The 19,045-nt window shown below is 35.7% G+C and overlaps 1 long non-coding RNA gene across 1 annotated transcript in view; it reads right to left on the bottom strand.

Moving 5' to 3' along the window:
• Nucleotides 1–17,136: 17,136 nt before the first annotated feature.
• Nucleotides 17,137–19,045, bottom strand: part of LOC118767098 — a 4,787-nt gene continuing 2,878 nt past the window's right edge. Inside the window, exon 3 of the long non-coding RNA XR_005002992.1 lies at nt 17,137–17,148. This is a non-coding gene — a long non-coding RNA (uncharacterized LOC118767098). The remainder of the gene's footprint in view (nt 17,149–19,045) is intronic.

Here is a 19,045-nt window from a genome sequence, read left to right on the forward strand (position 1 = left end):
CAAGTTATTTAAAAAATTTACTTGAATATGGTACCTAACTTAGATGCACCAAAAAAAAACTACTGATTTAACAATACAGTAATGTGGGGTGATTATAAGCGAGAAAGAAGCAACAGAATGGATAGGTTTTTAGTACGATCGTTTCATACAAGGACAGGTTTTATTAAAAGTTGCAAAGATTACAGCATATAAACGAGTCCCGTACTCATCAGCTAAAATACATGTAAGTTCTCTAGACATCCTAGTGTTTGAGGCTATACTCATGAAGTAATGTAGATAATTAAACAGATTTAAAGAACTTTAATGAACTTTAGAAATCTGTTTAATTATCTACATTACTTCATGAGTATAGCCTCAAACACTAGGATGTCTAGAGAACTTACATGTATTTTAGCTGATGAGTACGGGACTCGTTTATATGCTGTAATCTTTGCAACTTTTAATAAAACCTGTCCTTGTATGAAACGATCGTACTAAAAACCTATCCATTCTTGTTGCTTCTTTCTCGCGTATATATATATATATATATAATATGTATGTATATATGTGTATATACATATGTAGGTGTATATATATATAATGTTTAATAAATAAAACATAGGCATACATACATATATGTACATACCTACATCTATATGTATATATACATGCATATTTGGGTACAGGACACCACAAAAGAACGTAGAACACGAGAAACGAAAACATAAAAACAAAACAAGGAAACGGACTTTTTTTAACAACGAAAAAACAGAGTACAAGACGTACAACACAAGGAACATTCCCCTTCTTCAGCTGCCCCTGTTTCGACTTATTGCGTATATATATATATATATATATACAAAAAGCAATAAAGATTCAAGTTAATTTAAATGAATTTACTTGAATATGGTACCTAACTTAGATGCACCAAAAAAAAACTATACTGTTTTAACAATACAGTAATGTGGGGTGATTATAAGCGAGGAAAGAATCAACAAGAATGGATAGGTTTTTAGTACAATCGTTTCATACAAGGACAGGCTTTATTAAAAGTTGTAAAATTACAGCATATAAACGTGTCCCGTACACATCAGCTAAAATACATGTGAGTTCTCTAGACATCCTAGTGGTTGAGGCTATACTCATGAAGTAATGTAGATAATTAAGTAACACAACAAATTTCCCAAAGTTCATTAAAGTTCTTTAAAGATGATGTACAGTCTTATCACAGAATTTTAAAAAAGTTTTAATAGCATCACAGAGAAGGTGACCTAATCCATAGAGCACATATGAAATTCCAGAGATATGATGAGGGATTACATACTCACAGAAGACAAATTTATCCATTGTTAATCACAACGAGGTGGGTCTCAATTCCTGCTTATTAGCATTACAGAGAGGGTGAATTAATCCTTTGTATAGATGCACAATTTCCAATGGTGTAGATGTAAGTTTCCAGATGTATTTTAGCTGATGAGTACGGGACACGTTTATATGCTGTAATTTTTACAACTTTTAATAAAGCCTGTCCTTGTATGAAACGATTGTACTAAAAACCTATCCATCTTGTTGCTTCTTTCTCGCGTATATATATATAATATATATATATATATTATTATGTATGTATATATGTGTATATACATATGTAGGTGTATATATATATAATGTTTAATAAATAAAACATAGGCATACATACATATATGTACATACCTACATCTATATGTATATATACATGCATATTTGGGTACAGGACACCACAAAAGAACGTAGAACACGAGAAACGAAAACATAAAAACAAAACAAGGAAACGGACTTTTTTTAACAACGAAAAAACAACAGAGTACAAGACATACAACACAAGGAACATTCCCCTTCTTCAGCTGCCCCTGTTTCGACTTATTGCGTATATATATAATATATATATATATATATACAAAAGCAAAAAGATTCAAGTAATTTAAATGAATTTATTTGTATATGGTACCTAACTTAGATGCACCACCAAAAAAAAACTATACTGTTTTAACAATACAGTAATGTGGGGTGATTATAAGCGAGAAAGAAGCAACAAGAATGGATAGGTTTTTAGTACAATCGTTTCATACAAGGACAGGCTTTATTAAAAGTTGTAAAAATTACAGCATATAAACGTGTCCCGTACTCATCAGCTAAAATACATGTGAGTTCTCTAGACATCTAGTGGTTGAGGCTATACTCATGAAGTAATGTAGATAATTAAGTAACACAAACAAATTTCCAAAGTTCATTAAAGTTCTTTAAAGATGATGTACAGTCTTATCACAGAATTTTAAAAAGTTCTAATAGCATCACAGAGAAGGTGACCTAATCCATAGAGCACATATGAAATTCCAGAGATATGATGAGGGATTACATACTCACAGAAGACAAATTTATCCATGTTAATCACAACGAGGTGGGTCTCAATTCCTGCTTATTAGCATTACAGAGAGGGTGAATTAATCCTTTGTATAGATGCACAATTTCCAATGGTGTAGATGTAAGTTTCCAGATGTATTTTAGCTGATAGTACGGGACACGTTTATATGCTGTAATTTTTACAACTTTTAATAAAGCCTGTCCTTGTATGAAACGATTGTACTAAAAACCTATCCATTCTTGTTGCTTCTTTCTCGCGTATATATATATATATATATATATATATATATATTATATATATATATATATATATGTATATTGTGTATATACATATGTAGGTGTATATATAATAATGTTTAATAAATAAAACATAGGCATACATACATATATGTACATACCTACATCTATATGTATATATACATGCATATTTGGGTACAGGACACCACAAAAGAACGTAGAACACGAGAACGAAAACATAAAAACAAACAAGGAAACGGACTTTTTTTAACAACGAAAAAACAGAGTACAAGACGTACAACACAAGGAACATTCCCTTCTTCAGCTGCCCCTGTTTCGACTTATTGCGTATATTATATATATATATATATATATATATATATATATATATAATATATATATATATATTATATACACACACACGCGCGCGCACGAAGTTGCTTTTCACTATGAAACGTTGTCCCTGTTTGAAGGAGAACTCTGGTCCCCCAATTAAATTGACGCATACCCCACAGTCGGGTCTTCCACATTATTTTACTGACGGCTTCTGTGTTGTTGTTGAGCGTATTCGGGTTTGTGTTAGGAGACTTTTCATAGATTTGGGTTGTTTCTATCTTTTTATGAGGGTCTATGTTTGAGGATTAAGTTCATTCTGTGGTCCATTCTTAGCAGGGGCATGTTTTGAAGGATGGTGTCGAAGGCTTCATTTTTAAGAGGGTTGTGTCTGGAGATGTATGGTGGGGCTTTTGTTTGTAGATCTTTCTTCAATTTGGGATGTCTGAATACAAACGCTTAGCTTAGCTTTGGTAGATTTAGGAGACGAGCTTGACCTCGTGGTAAGACACTCATAGAGAGAAATAGTGTATGTATCTTTTTAATTAACAACTGCTGATGGTTTGTTAAGGTTCCGAAACTTAGCGGTTAGAGCGAGAGAATACGTGCTAGAATTTTTGAAAAAAAATTGTATTGGAGTTGATTTGTTCAACCTAAATGTTTCAAGGCAGTGCCCCGACATAGCCGTAGTCCGATGCCTGATACATGTAAAATATAAATAAAAAGTAGAGTGTCGTGTCTGAAATTCCATTTTCAGATCAAATGTACCAAACTCTTTTTGTCTTTTAAAGAAAGTTAACTTTAATTACTTCATTATAACTACATTTTTATTGCGACCTGTCACCTCTCCGACTATGTGTAACGAACCAGCAAAACATTCAGGCATTTTTGAAAGACACAACACATCAGTTGTGATGCGTCCGGTTCTTTCGTTAATAGGTCGACACCCAGCAGGCTACTTTATATGCGGCACTTGACATAAATATAGAGAGAGTTCAGATTAAATGATAGGAAATTGGCAAATATTCGCTGCCTGTGAATTACTATATACAATAATGCAAACATTTAATGCCATACTCTCTAATGATGCTAATATTTCGGTAAATATATTATATCCCTGCAGACGAAATTGTTCGTGGACAACCTCAGAGGAATATGGTTCATAATGAAATGTCTGCTGCTAACCAAATGTATGCAGATTGTGTAGAATTATGGGAATAAAATATATAAACGCAAAACAGTAAAAAAAGAGAAATTTTATGAAAGTAAAGGTGAGAGTATGAGAGTAGAGAGGTCAGAGGGCCGATGAGAGTAGTAGGGATGGGTATAGAAAATTGAAAAGACAATATTGGTGAAGGGTAGAGGAGTCAAAATACGGTAGGATATAACAGGGAGAGAGAGAGAGAGAGAGAGAGAGAGAGAGAGAAACAGACAGAGACAGATAGGTAGAGAGAAAGAGAGACACAGAGCGGTAGAAAGACAGAATGATATAGAGAGTCAGAGAGATAGAATGGAAAAGAGAGATGAGGCGGGTTGAGGGTGGAATGAGTTAAGCTCAAAAGAGTATAACAAGAGTGAGAGAGATAGGATAGATAAAGAGATAAAAGAAGTAGAGGGGAGAGGAAGTAAATGAGAGAATATGTGGGAGAGCAAGTAGAGAGAGGGCGGAATAATAGAATGTTTGATAACATTCTATTATTCTCTATTAAGAGAGAGGAGTTAAGCTGAAAAAGTATTAATGAGAGGGAGAGAGAGAGAGTACAGATATAAAACGATAAACTTTGTGAGGGTGGAAGAAGGAAAGCTTAAAAAGTATGAGAGAGAGAGAGAGAGAGAGAGTGAATATATATGGCGGAAAACTTTAAAATTGAGAGAAGATAATTAGAGAGGGAGACAGGGGGAGAGTAGACATGTTCGAGGATGAAAGATGAATGTGGAGAGGAGGAGATCGCGTAATGTAGTGAGAGAAAGGAAAGTAGACGGAGACAGATAATTAGAGGCAGAGAAAAGTAATGAAATAGAGAGACAAACAGATAGACAGAGACAGAGACAGAGACAGAGAGACCCAAGGAGAGGGGAAGACGGACACATACATTCGTAGAGAGAGAAAGCAAAGAACGCTCGTAAAAGAATGAGCAAGATATAAAATGGGAAACGTTGGAGGAGAGAATAAGCGAAAGGAAAGAGAAAAAGATTTATCGATAAAGAATGAAAGAACGCTGAGAAAGGAGTGAAGGAGTTTCACTTATCGAGAGAGTGGAAGCAGAGCGTAGGAAGAGAGGAAGAAAGAAATAGATAGAAAGATACAGAGAGATATATACATAAAGAGGGACAGATATATCTATAGTTAGAGAGAGAGACACACACATACAAAAAGAAATAGATAGAGAGATACACAGAGAGAGTTGCACATAAAGAGAGATAGATATATCTATATATATTGAGAGAGGGAGATATACGGAGAGAAAGAGTGAAGTATGGAAATGAAAACTGATATGAGATTAAAGCAGCGTAGTTTTAGGAGTAAAAAAAACAGGCAAAAGAAAACATACAAAAAATATAAAAGGAAATATAAAAAGAGAGAAATATGATTGCTGATAATAGAGAAGAACAATACCAAGGAAAAAAATCTGTCAGAGGGAGACGTCTGGTGGCGAGTATATGAAACATTAAATCACTGAATTACTTCGTTTATGAAGTTGTTGACTCTTGTTTTTTTAGCATTTTTATTTTACGGTTATGCACTTTATACTTAACATATTTTTCTTTGTGTTTGTTCATTTATATTGTATGCAATTATAACCTCTAAGTAGCTCAAACCATTTGGTTATGGCCAAGCAGGGACAGTACTCAATCTGTTTCTTTTTATCTTCTATGTCATTTAGTTTTAGTAATGCTGAGGGACAGTTTTGATCAGAAGCAGGAGTCTCCTTTGGCTCATTTTAAAGTGAAATATGCACTTAATTCCTTGTAATCGCTAGCTTATCATGCATACTGCATTGTTAAATAGCGACTCATTATATATTTAATATTCCAATTCATAAATCTGAAGCGTTTTTTGTATTTATATTGTTACTTGTTTTGTCATATGTGTTTTGTCAGTAATGGTCTGAAAGGTGGGTGATGGGGAACTGACCTCCTCTACTCGGTTCAGTGTGTCACGTTCAGATAGTCAGTGGTTCTTAGACATATCACCCGGCGTTGCCACGATTTGTGAATACAAAGCATACTGAAAAATCTTAGAGGCGACCCTATCTACATACACTCTCTTTTACTCTTTTATTTGTTTCAGTTATTTGACTGTGGCCATGCTGGAGCACCGCCTTTAGTCGAGCAAATCGACCCCAGGACTTATTCTTCGTAAACCTTGTAGTTATTCTATCGGTCTCTTTTGCCGAACCGTTAAGTTACGGGGACGTAAACACACCAGCATCGGTTCTCAAGCGATGTTGGGGGGACAAACGCAGACACACAAACACACACTCACACACACACACATACACACACACTCACACATATACACACACATATATATATATATATATATATATAAATATATATACGGCGGGCTTCTTCCAGTTTCCGTCTACCAAATCCACTCACAAAGCTTTGCTTGGCCCGAAGCTATAGTAGAAGACATCTGCTCAAGATGCCACGCAGTGGGACTGAACCCGGAACCATATAGTTGTAAATTATGTACACTGAGACTTAATTTCAACAACAGAAATCTGCATCAGCTTTTGCAAAGCTTTATATGTATACAGCTATATTGTGACGCGCTTCTCTCCCCATGGTAGCTCCTGTCTCTAGGCTTTATCATTATGAGATGATATCCAGAATGACGTGATTCAAGAACGAAGCGAGGCAAAAAATCGTCATCGCAGAATACTGAATGTGCAAGCTCCGCCGGGCCAGGCGAAATGTCTTGCATTCCACCGTTAAGGAACGAGACAGATGAAGATTCCTTGTTGGCACCATTTGCTTCACATAGGGCGAAAGGGTTAATGAATGAATAACATTATATGAGGTGAAAATTTTATGATCAAGGTTCACGAATAACAGGTGGAAATGTGCAGTGATATCTAAGATATCTGAGAAGACTACTCAGTATATTTCCATTCCGATGGAAAGATGATTACGTGAAATAATTTGAGGGGATATCGAAAAGGAGGTAGCCATCAAGAAGTACTCAGAAGCTTATTTTGACGAGCGTTGTATTATGACAGGCACTAGGCTTGTCGATACAGACGATACAGAAGTATGGTCACTTAGTCAGCATTCATTATGTATTTTACTTCATCTGCTACATCACATTCGGACAGGTATCTCTCTACCCGAAATGTTTAATCCCTCACAATTTAAATAGCGGTAGGCGATTACACACCTTGTCATTTAAGCTAATATTTTAAATATTCAGAAATACAATGCGTTTGTACCAAAATTCAGTCGAATACGAAACAGAAGTGTTCTGATTTTATTATCAAATTCAGAAGTAAATTATATATTTTATTTTCAATTTTATATCAGGGTTGCCTTTGATAGCGGATGAACGACATGCACCGCGGTACATGAACACGAATATTTCAGGTTCTGAATATTTATTATAGGTTTCTGTTCACGTCACTGCTTTGCCCATATTAGATGTATAGGGTAAAGCAATCACAAACCAATCTATCTAGCTTGTGATAACTATTTATTTATAGAGAATCAGGTTGTATCCAGAAATATTACACAGTTTGAAATTTTGCAGAATAAATTATTTATCTCACCTATATCCACGCTATATCTTTCCCTTAGATTTTTTAAATGGCATTTTCTACCTAATAATTCGTGTTCTGGGTGTAATTTCTTCTTTTCTCTTCTATATGCACAGTAACGATTGATACTTGACTTCATACTAAATAGTTTCTCATGAAAAAATGTTAACATAACGAATTAAATTCTTCGATTTTGGATTCTATAGTCTGTAATCCAATGTGAACATTTATTGGGTAAAATATATATATATATATATATATATATATTATATATATATATGTGAGTAAAAGAAGTATTCAAGCATTCAAGAACAACCGAAACGTTTCCAATAGAAATCCTCACCCTTACATTATATTAAATGTTTTTATTTGTTTTTATTATGTTATTATGTATTTATATATTTCTGAGGTCTTACAGAAAACCCACATTGTCTCACTTAGTCTGTTGATTAAATGTCTTGAACGAATCTCTGAAGATTTCAGGAATAAAAAACTACGAGAAAAAATTCCAGTTAATGAATTTGTTATAAACAGAGCAGGACGAAAAGAAACTTATTTTTTATACATAATCTTGAAACCATTCTCTGTTTTTTGTCTTCTACTTTTTTCTAATATAAATCGAATATACAATAGATATATTGGAAATAGTTACCTTCCCTTTTGCTAATTCTATTTTACTTGTTATTTGTGTTTTTTTTTTTTTTGTAAAGTTTTTACATCAGAAACATTCTATTCTTTCCCTGGCAGCCATTCGTCTTCCTGGTATTACCGCTGCAATAACAATGCTACAGATGTTCGGTCATAATTTCGCTCTGTTCCACCACGTGCTTCCTCTGTCAACAACCCAAACCTCTCAAGCTGTCATCTTTATTTCCTTTCTACTTACTTCTGATGGGTGACATTATTGCGTCTATGTTGGTTGTTTTCTTGTCTTATTATCGGAATCGCTTTCGTATTTTCATTTTTTCCCTTTCCTCTCTGGATTTTTATTTTCTCATACTTTTACATTTTATTACATAATCATTCATTCTTGAATTCCTGCAAAGTCAACACATACACATGCATACACACACACACACACACACAAACATGTATATATATACATATACATATAAGTAAACATTGCTGCCTGACTGTGTGGGAAGAAGCTTGCTTCACAATCACAAAGTTCCGTGTTTCCGTGTTCAGACCCATTGCGTTGGAAGGTGAGCCGACAAAAGCCTTGTGACTGGTCTTTGTTGACCGAAAATCTCGTCGTATATATATGTTTGTCATAGATATGTGCTTATATATCTATTGTGTGTGTATTACGCTGTTTGTATCTGGGCTTTTTTCTTCCTTTATTCGTCATGCTGTGTGGTGTGGTGGAGGGTGATATTTTTCCATTCATGTTTTCTCTTGAGGCTCGGTCTCTCTATTGCTATGTGTCTAACCTCTGTAATCAGTCTAAGTGTCGTGTCAGTCCTATGCGTTGATAATACTTTGACCTCTATGCTATTGACTGAGCCTCTATGTTCAGCTTGAGCATGCTGGTAGTGCACTGACAAGCCTTTCTCTTCTTTGATCACTCGCCAGTGTACATCTATACGCTCTCCTATACTGCCTGCTGTCTCTCCAATGTAAGTAGATGTCATGCTTCTGCACCGCTCCTCAGTACATTGTAAGCTACACACCATATCCCTAACCTTGCATTTAACAGGTTGGTTCATCCTACAGACAGTACAATTGTTCTCCATGCATGGGGATCTATCGAAGGGATACATATGCGTATGTGTGTGTGTGTCTGTCTGTTTGTTTGTTTCCTACCACCGATTCACGACTGGTGTTGGTTTGATTACCTCCTCGTAACATAGCGATTCGGAAAAAGAGGTGATAGAGTAATTGCCGGACGAAAAGATAGTACTTGGGTAGGTCCATTCATCTAAAAACTCTTCAAGTCTGTGCTCCAGTATGGGCGCAGTCTAATGCCTGAAACAGATACAAAAATATAAAAGGAAAGTTAGATAAAACATGACACTCTTCACAGAGTAATTGTAGATTTTCCCTTGACGCATTATCATTTACTAATTAAATTCTTTATCCTCATGTGGGATAAAGCGCATCAACAAAATATTTCCATCTCTCTCGATCCTTGACAATAGATTAGAGATGCTTCCAGCTGTCATTCCCGGCAAATGCTTCAGTCATGGTTGGTCTGTCTTGATGAGAGAAGCTGCTCGACATTGTAGCTACTCTTAAGCCTTGACTACGCTGCTCCATGCACAGACTCTGAGGAGTATCCCTGTTACCAGCACCAGCATCCTACGTTATCCTGTTCGCGCTTCAGAAACAATGTCGAAATATGACATTGTAAATATGATAATCCTTTGCCTACCACACTCCTTCTTTTTCAACCAGACCTGGAACCGGCTATGACGGAGACGACACAATATGATTAGGCATATACAAAATAGTTTAAATTAAGACTATAGGCTTTCATGTCTCGCACCTGAACTTTGCCAAAAAGCATCTAGAATAGATAGAAGCGAGGCCCAGCGAAAACGGGCGACTAATCAATATAGTACACACCCATATATGTACATAATGCAAAACTCACATTGAACAGAACCGCGCACCACCCACGCAGCTAAATGCACACATCGTATATATGTATGTACTATATATATATATATATATATATATATACAAAAACGAAGTGAGGTTAGGGAACAACAATCAGTATATCAATATGTATCCTATATATATGTATGTATATATATATATATTATATATATATATATATATATGTATATATATATATATGTATATATATATATATATATATATATTATGTATGTAGTATGTATGTATGTATATACACATACATACGTACATATAAATACACTATCATAGAAATAAAATAAAAATGTTAGTCCATAAAATGGCAGCACTAGTCAATCAAATATCACGCACAATTTTACTGTCACGTGCGAACTGTCGCTCCAGCATTTATACAGCCGCACGATGCTATAACTCTTATCATCTGGACACTTGAACGTAGGCGGAGATAAAGAAAGAGAGAGCTTGTATTGTGGTCTGAATCTATATGAACTTTTAATCTATTAGTAGTAAATGGCACATATTTTACTACAATACAGATTGGCAACGTGGGCGGAATTAATACTAAAATGAACGAATATCTGGATTTAATTATATTACTGCAATAGAAAATGTATGGTACTCGTGTATATAGTCGTTTTTATAATTTTGAAGTGTATGCACACACACACACACATACGTGCGCACACACAAACACACACATACACGCACAAATACAAACATAAATAAGTAGATTTATATATATAAATATGTGTGTGTATGTGTGTGTGTATATATATATATATACATATATGCGTATGTATATATATATATATATATATGTATATATATATATGTGTGTGTGTGTGTGTGTGTGTGTGTGTGTCTATATATACAAGAGTTGGACAAAATAATGGAAACACGTAGCATCATAGCATCATAATTTTGAAATATCTATAAAACCGTAAAAAGCTACGTAACTTTTAGTTGTTTTTTATTTAGTATTAGTGTTGCTTAATATGTTTTGCTAAAATTGCTGTTTCTTTTCCGATATCTTCAGAAAAAAGTTTATTAAAATTCATTAAAATGACAGATCTATTGTTCTTTCTAAGATGTCAAATTGATGGTGCTCGTATAGCAGGCGGTAGCTTAACGAAAACAAAAAAAAAAAGAAATATTTCGCGTATCAAGAAGTAATAACAGCCTTCAAGAAACATGGAAAAACCTCCTTGTCAAAGCAAAAACTCCAGAAGAAAAACAACACTTTCAGATAAGGACCGTGGGACACTTACGTGAATTGTAAGGAAGGATCACAGAAGTACAGCTCCCAAAATTACTGCAGAGCTTAATAAGCACCTCGAGAACCCACAATCCACAAACACTGTTTGCTGGGAGCTGCACAAAGCCGGGTTTCAGGGGGGGGGGCTGCAATCAGAGAACCACTACTTTCAAAAACAAATGTTGCAAAACGTTTAGATTGGAATAAAAAATGTGTGTGAGTGTACGTGTGCGTGTATCTTTGTATGTGTGTATGTGTGTTTACAAATATACATACACGCATATGTATATATATTATATGTGTGTTTGTGTGTGTGTATGATTGTGTAAATATAGATAATTAATGAGTGTAAATAAATATATCAATTATCAGGCACGTTAGCTAAGGATTGGGTGATATATCTTGTTAGCGACTTACCATCTAAAGTATATGTGAACCAATGATATATATATTTATGTATGTATGCCTATATATGCTTACATATATAGGCATATATATATATATATCATTGGTTCACATATACTTTAAATGATAAATCGCTAACAAGATATATATATATATAAATGCTTATGTACCTGTATGTGCGAGTGTGCATGCATACTTGCAATGATATATATATATATATATATATATTTACATACACACATATATATATATATATTATATATATATATATATATATATATATTTATACATATATACATATATATATATATATTATATATATATATCTATAATATATATATTATCGTATATATATATTATATATATATATATATATATATATGTTTATTCATATTTATACTTATATATGTGTGTGTGTTTATGTGTGTTTGCATGTATGTGTTTTAATCTCTATATACGTGTATATCTGATCTTTTTGTATACGTGTCCGGGCGCCTTATATACATGATGCATGTTAATGTCAAGAACTTTGATAATAAGTCATCCCACAGTAAACAGCACCAAACAACGTCCGAGTTTACTGAGGTCAAACCCGTTCTGTTGTCTCCCAAAATATATATTAATCACCTTTGCTAACATTTGCTTTACGCAGATAAATGTTTGCAGCCAAACATTTTTATATCCTTCTCTATATCCGTATAACAAGTCAACATAACGTGATATTTTTATCCGAGTGAGGTAAAGCGACTCTAAGCATAGGTCTATAAAATTCTATCGTCACTTACCCGGCAGAAATTTACAAGCTGTAGCCAATATGGCGAATACTTGAATTTATTGTCGTCTGTTACGAAAAGTCGTTTCTGTAGCATTTGTTTCATTTCTATTCTTTGTTTTTAATGTTGTTCACAAATTTTGCTTAATATAGATAAAACTTAATAAATTATTTCTCCATTCAAATTTACCTTTATCACCTTTTCTAATGGCAATTCTATGTCTTTCTTTCTCCCGTTGAATAAGCACTCGACCGTTATTTTTACCTTTTGACATGAACTTCTCCAATTTCTATGAGCCTCACCCGATAGGCTCCGTTAGCAATTAACAGCATGAAGACGAGAGCAATGGCGAATCATCTCTTCCATATATGTTTACATATATTCATACATACATACGTACATACATACATACATACAATTATTCTTATGATAACATTAATCTTCAAGTGTGAAAATTCTAATATAAAATCACCGATTCATGATCCCGAACTGATATATTGAGATTTGTTTTCTCACAGAGCGTATTCGAAAGTACATCCTCTCCTTTTGCTAGAGTTAAATATTCCTAGATTTGCCTGAAAAATTCTGTGAAAAAAAATCTTACAATTTCAAATCTAAATGTAATTTCAGCCACAGTAAAACACCCGGCAAAGATCTACGCATGAAGCTACTTTATTTTTCACCAAGGTAGGGTTAACATGGTTTTATTATAGTCGAAGTGTAGTGAAAAACTGGACAGGATCGCTTAGGCTAAAGAAGATAGAGTGGTGCTATGAACAAAATCGATAGCAACAGCGATGGTATTATTGATACAGAAGTGTGCTGCAAAATTTGACATAATCGCTCGCATAGCTTAAGAGAGAAAGAGATGTATCAAAAACAAAAATGGTAGCAACAGCGATAATATCAAGGTAGTTTAAAACCGCCACAGGTTTTCACTTTCAATGCTCACCTGGGGATTACTGGGTGTATAAAAGCACAAATGATGTAGAGTCACCTATTTTCTGTAAGAAAACTCTTTGATACATTCAAACTTTCAGTAAGAGATCATAACCAAAGTATGTACATATATTTTTAAAGTGAAAACTAAGTCTGGAGGCGTAAATTTTTTTTCCCATTTTGCCTACTACCAGACAAGAAATATATGCACTAAAGAAAATATGCACGCCTTCTAATACTAGCCACAGAAATATTGCATAAATGAGAAGTCTTCGCCCGAATTTAGAGCAGAGTTCATATCCTTCCATATGTGTTATTTTGCTCTTCTACGCTACTGTAGTCTAGTTACGTACTCCACATGTAAATTATGTCAACATGTAGCACACATTTAACCGTATACGTCATTTATTGTGACGGGAAATGATATCTAATAACATTTCTACTATAGGCACAAGGCCTGCAATTTTGGGGTAGGGAACTAGTCGATTACATCGATCCCAATGTTTCACTGGTAATTAATTTATCGACACCGAAAGGATGAAGGGCAAAATCGACCCCGGCGGAATTTAAACTCAGAACGTAAAGACGGACGAAATGCCGCTAAGCATTTCGCCCGACGTACTAACGATTCTGCCATATAGCCGCCTTCGTAATGGTATCTAATAACGCTACTAAGTTAAAGATATCTGAAAAAATCACACGTTTCAACTATAAAGAACAATACAACTAGCGAGTACTCGCGAGCCACTATGATTTGGTGACATATACCACAGTTTTGATGGCTTCTTGTTTAAGTATCTTTGTAGTTACGGACAAACATGACACTTTTTCGCCCGTCAGTTATTTAATTTTCAGCCCTGCAAAGCGACTAGTTGGCTGCATCATTAGAGCGTCAGAGAAATTGCATAGCGGCATATATATCCCGGCTTTGCGTTCGAAGTTCAAATGCCGCCAAGTTCAATGTTTTTTAATCATCTTCGGTCGATGAAATAAGTTTCACTTAAGCACTGGTGACAATGAAATTTACTAGCTCCTCCACGAAATATCAGGCCATGTACCTATAGTAGCAAGAATACCTCTGTCACAGGCTATACATATTTCCTTACTACCCACAAGGGGCTAATCACAGAGAAGACAAACAAGGACAGACAAACGGATTAAGTCGATTATATCGACCCCAGTGCGTAACTGGTACTTATTTAATCGACCCTGAAAGGATGAAAGGCAAAGTCGACCTCGGCGGAATTTGAACTCAGAACGTAACGGCAGACTAAATACAGCTACGCATTTCGCCCGGCGTGCTAACGTTTCTGCCAGCTCACTGACTTTAAAGCTACAGGCTACACCTGTAGCTTTTATTTTACCAGAGAAGGGCCTACTATTCCTCTACCAAAATTCTACTCTACGTTACTCATCTTACATAAATATAATTCTCCGACAAAATCTAGAACGTGGTATAGTTGAGATTGCAGTCGTTAAAACTATAATGTCTGAAGAAGACTTTCAAGTAATTGATTCTGGTGAAACCTGAAACGTTAGAAATAGTCTTTCAAGTAGCTGAGACCATATCAAAAGTTCAATCATTACTTGTCACTATTTCTCTTCATTTACATCATTAAATTGCTTTGGAAATCCATGTACATGAAATTTACAATTTTCTATCATTTTTACGAACATTAGGAAGCCCATCGTGCCTGTCTGCCATCTTTAAATCTCATATCGTATAATGTATTACATTTTTTCATCGAGATACAAGTAAAATTAATTAAGTATCCACTATATATGCTTCTACATTTACTTTTATTAACTTCATCCGGACAGCGTAAAAGGTACGTGTGTCTCTGGAGTTTTCAGCAATTTGCACGTTAATTTCACGGGAAGGCTTCTCCGTTGATCGGATCGACTGAAACTGCCGTCCACCTCACCAGGGGGGTTCCAGTATGTGTTACTCTTACTCTTTACTCTTTTACTTGATTCAGTCATTTGACTGCGGCCATTCTGGAGCACCGCCTTTAGTCGAGCAACTCGACCCCGAGACTTATTCATTGTAAGCCCAGCACTTATTCTATCGGTCTCTTTTGCCGAACCGCTAAGTGACGGGGACGTAAACACACCAGTATCGGTTGTCAAGCAATGCTACAGGGACAAACATAGACACACAAACACATCCACACACATCCACACACACACACACACACACACACACACACATACATATATATATATATATATATATATATATATATATATATATATATATACGACGGGCTTCTTTCAGTTTCCGTCTACCAAATCAACTCACAAGACTTTGGTCGGCCCGAGGTTAGAGTAGAAGACACTTGCCCAAGATGCCACGCAGTGGAACTGAACCCGGAACCATGTGGTTGGTTAGCAAGCTACCTACCACACAGCCACTCCTGCGCCTATGTATAGATATATATTGATATAGATATAGATATAATGTATAGATGGTGATAAAGTATCGTGACAGGTACCATTCAAGCAGACAGTCATAATCTAGGTTATGGCTAACCGCATCGACCTGTAATGAACACTTAGAATCACTTAAGGTAAGCCTTTCCAATGGATTTCTTCTCATGGATAAATATAGGGATTTCAGATATATCTCTCTCATTCATTGCATTCGAAGTCCGTTGTCCCCTGTGAAATATACGCATCATCATTGTTCGACCGTGGTCGAGACAATGGAATTTACCATGCTACGCCAGACTCCACGGTCCATCATAGCATTACGGAGGTCCTGTTGCTGGATGCCTGTATCCCTGGAGATTACATCAGGGTAGGAGAGTGTGCGCCCTCTGGTATTGCGAGTAAATGGCTTCCAGAGGAGAAGAGTAGAAATTGCCTCGTTTTCAGCTCTACAACAATGTCCAGCAAACTGGACTCTCCTACCTTTCACAAGAGATGACACAGGTGGTAGTTTCCCATATATTTGCATTTTGGTTAGATGACGCTTCCACGAGAGATTTTGAGCTCTCATAAGGAGGCGAGTGTAGGTTCCATCCAAACGCCTCTCAAGCTTCTTTGATAGTAGAATATATAAGCCATATAGTAGAATTGGTTCGACTGTGGCTTTGAAGATTTCAAGTTTTAAGTCTCTACTTAGATTTGATGACCAAATCTTATGCATGCCATTACGCACGCTGAATATACATGCACACGTTTCGCTATAGAGCACGTGGATGGATGGAAATTGAATAAAGTTGCATAGACTAATAATCAGTCCAAAGTAATTGGATGCAAATGCTATTGAAAGATGTCTATATAGCAGAAACGTGCGTCAGACACATTTAAATCAAATGTGCTCAACATCTGACTTTTTCCTGTTTTCCTCTTTTACTTGTTTCAGTCATTTGACTGCGGCTATGTTGGAGCACCGCCTTTAGTCGAGAAAATCCACACCAGGACTTATTCTTTGTAAGCCTAGTACTTATTCTATCGGTCTCTTTTGCTGAACGGCTAAGTTACAGGGACGTAAACACACCAGCATCGGCTGTCAAGTGATGTTGGGGGAACAAACACAAACACACAAACATATATACACACACATACATATATATATATATATATATTATATATATATATATATATATATATATATATATATATACGACGGGTTTCTTTCAATTTCCGTCTACCAAATCCACTCACAAGGCTTTGGTCGGCCCGAGGCTATAGTACAAGACACTTACTCAAGGCGCCACGCAGTGGGACTGAACCCGAAACTATGTGGTTCGTAAGCAAGCTACTTACGCCTATGTTGTGTTATTAGTGAAACGTTTTTTGTTCTTTCATATAACAGGTGATTCAGACCCGCCATCTGCATAAAGCGCAATAGTTATGTTATTGTTAATATATCTAATATAGAGAACTTGAAAAACAAATCTTGATAATAAATGATATTAGTCATCAACAAATATTGTTGTTGCTATTGTTGTTGTCGTTGTTGTTATTTCTCATTGCATAATTATTCATCATTAGCTTTGTGTTGCTAATGAATATGCTAACACTAAGATACCAAAGAGAACTGGTGATGGCAATAAAATGGAATTTTTGATGCGATGTGCATTACTGCCGTTACTGCAGTCGACGACAATGCGTATGGTATAAAGATGATAAATGATTGTTGGTGGACGCATGATATGCTAGAAACAGTACCTAGTTGTTCTTTAAAGTGTACTGTTAATGTCTTAGAAAAATGAAGGACACATAGAATGATGTTGTCGTTTCTGGTTTATGTGTATCACAAGGAGGTTGGAGCACGAACTCTTTCTAGTGTGTCATAACATCGAGGGTGAGGGTAAGATTCACAACAAGAACAACAACAGCAACAGTGGAGACGCAATGGCCCAGTGGTTAGGGCAGCGAACTCGCGGTCGTAAGAACGCGGTTTCGATTCCCAAACCGGGTATTCTGAGTGTTTATTGAGCAAAAACACCTAAGCTCCACGATGCTCCGGCGGGGAGGTGTGGTGAACCCCGCTGTACTCTTTCCCAACAACATTCTCTCACTCTTTCTTCCTACTTCTGCCAGAAAGCAGAGGAACCGTGGTGTAACTCACTATGGTGTGGTAAACTTTCAGACCCTAGTCTAGATTGCGATTCCTCTGCGCCCCAGGAAGGTTCAGCTCTCCACCCGTTTAAAACCGCCGTGTACAGAATGAGGATAACAACATAGCTTTCGCGCCCGTGCAACTGCCAGTCTATCGCGTGTGGTGAGTGGATCTTCAAGTTGCCACACACATTCTTAGTAGCTGAGAGTAGGCTCGACTTAGAGATTATTCTTTGTGGCTCGTGGCGTGAGTCCTGATTGGAAGAAGAAGAAGAAGAAGAAGAAGAAGAAGAAGAAGAAGAAGAAGAAGAAAAGAAGAAGAAGAAGAAGAAGAAGAAGAAGAAGAAGAAGAAGAAGAAGAAGAAGAAGAAGAAGAAAAGAAGAAGAAGAAGAAGAAGAAGAAGAAGAAGAAGAAGAAGAAGAAGAAGAAGAAGAAGAAGACAGCAACAAAGAACAAACGAACAGAAACTGTCAATTCTGTACATGAATCGTTTTAACCTTTACATGTCCGAAGAATTTTCATAAATTTGTCCAAAATATTTACGTTCATTTTTTAGATTTTTCCTTTCTAAGTTCAGACTAGTAGAAAGTTCTACATTTATTAGCACTTAGTTATTTTAGTGGTTGAAAAAACTGAGAATGTATATCATATAGGAAGCATGGATGCCTGATAAAAATATCCAGTGTATCATATGTGATAACCAGGACAGATAAAGTGTTTAGCAGTGTTTGTTCCAAGGAAAAACACGGTGTACTGGTGTCTTCGTAAAATCTTTAGCAACCACCGTCATTTGGAA

The sequence above is a fragment of the Octopus sinensis genome, linkage group LG19, assembly GCF_006345805.1.
Source record: "Octopus sinensis linkage group LG19, ASM634580v1, whole genome shotgun sequence".
Classification (NCBI taxonomy): Eukaryota; Metazoa; Mollusca; class Cephalopoda; order Octopoda; family Octopodidae; genus Octopus; species Octopus sinensis.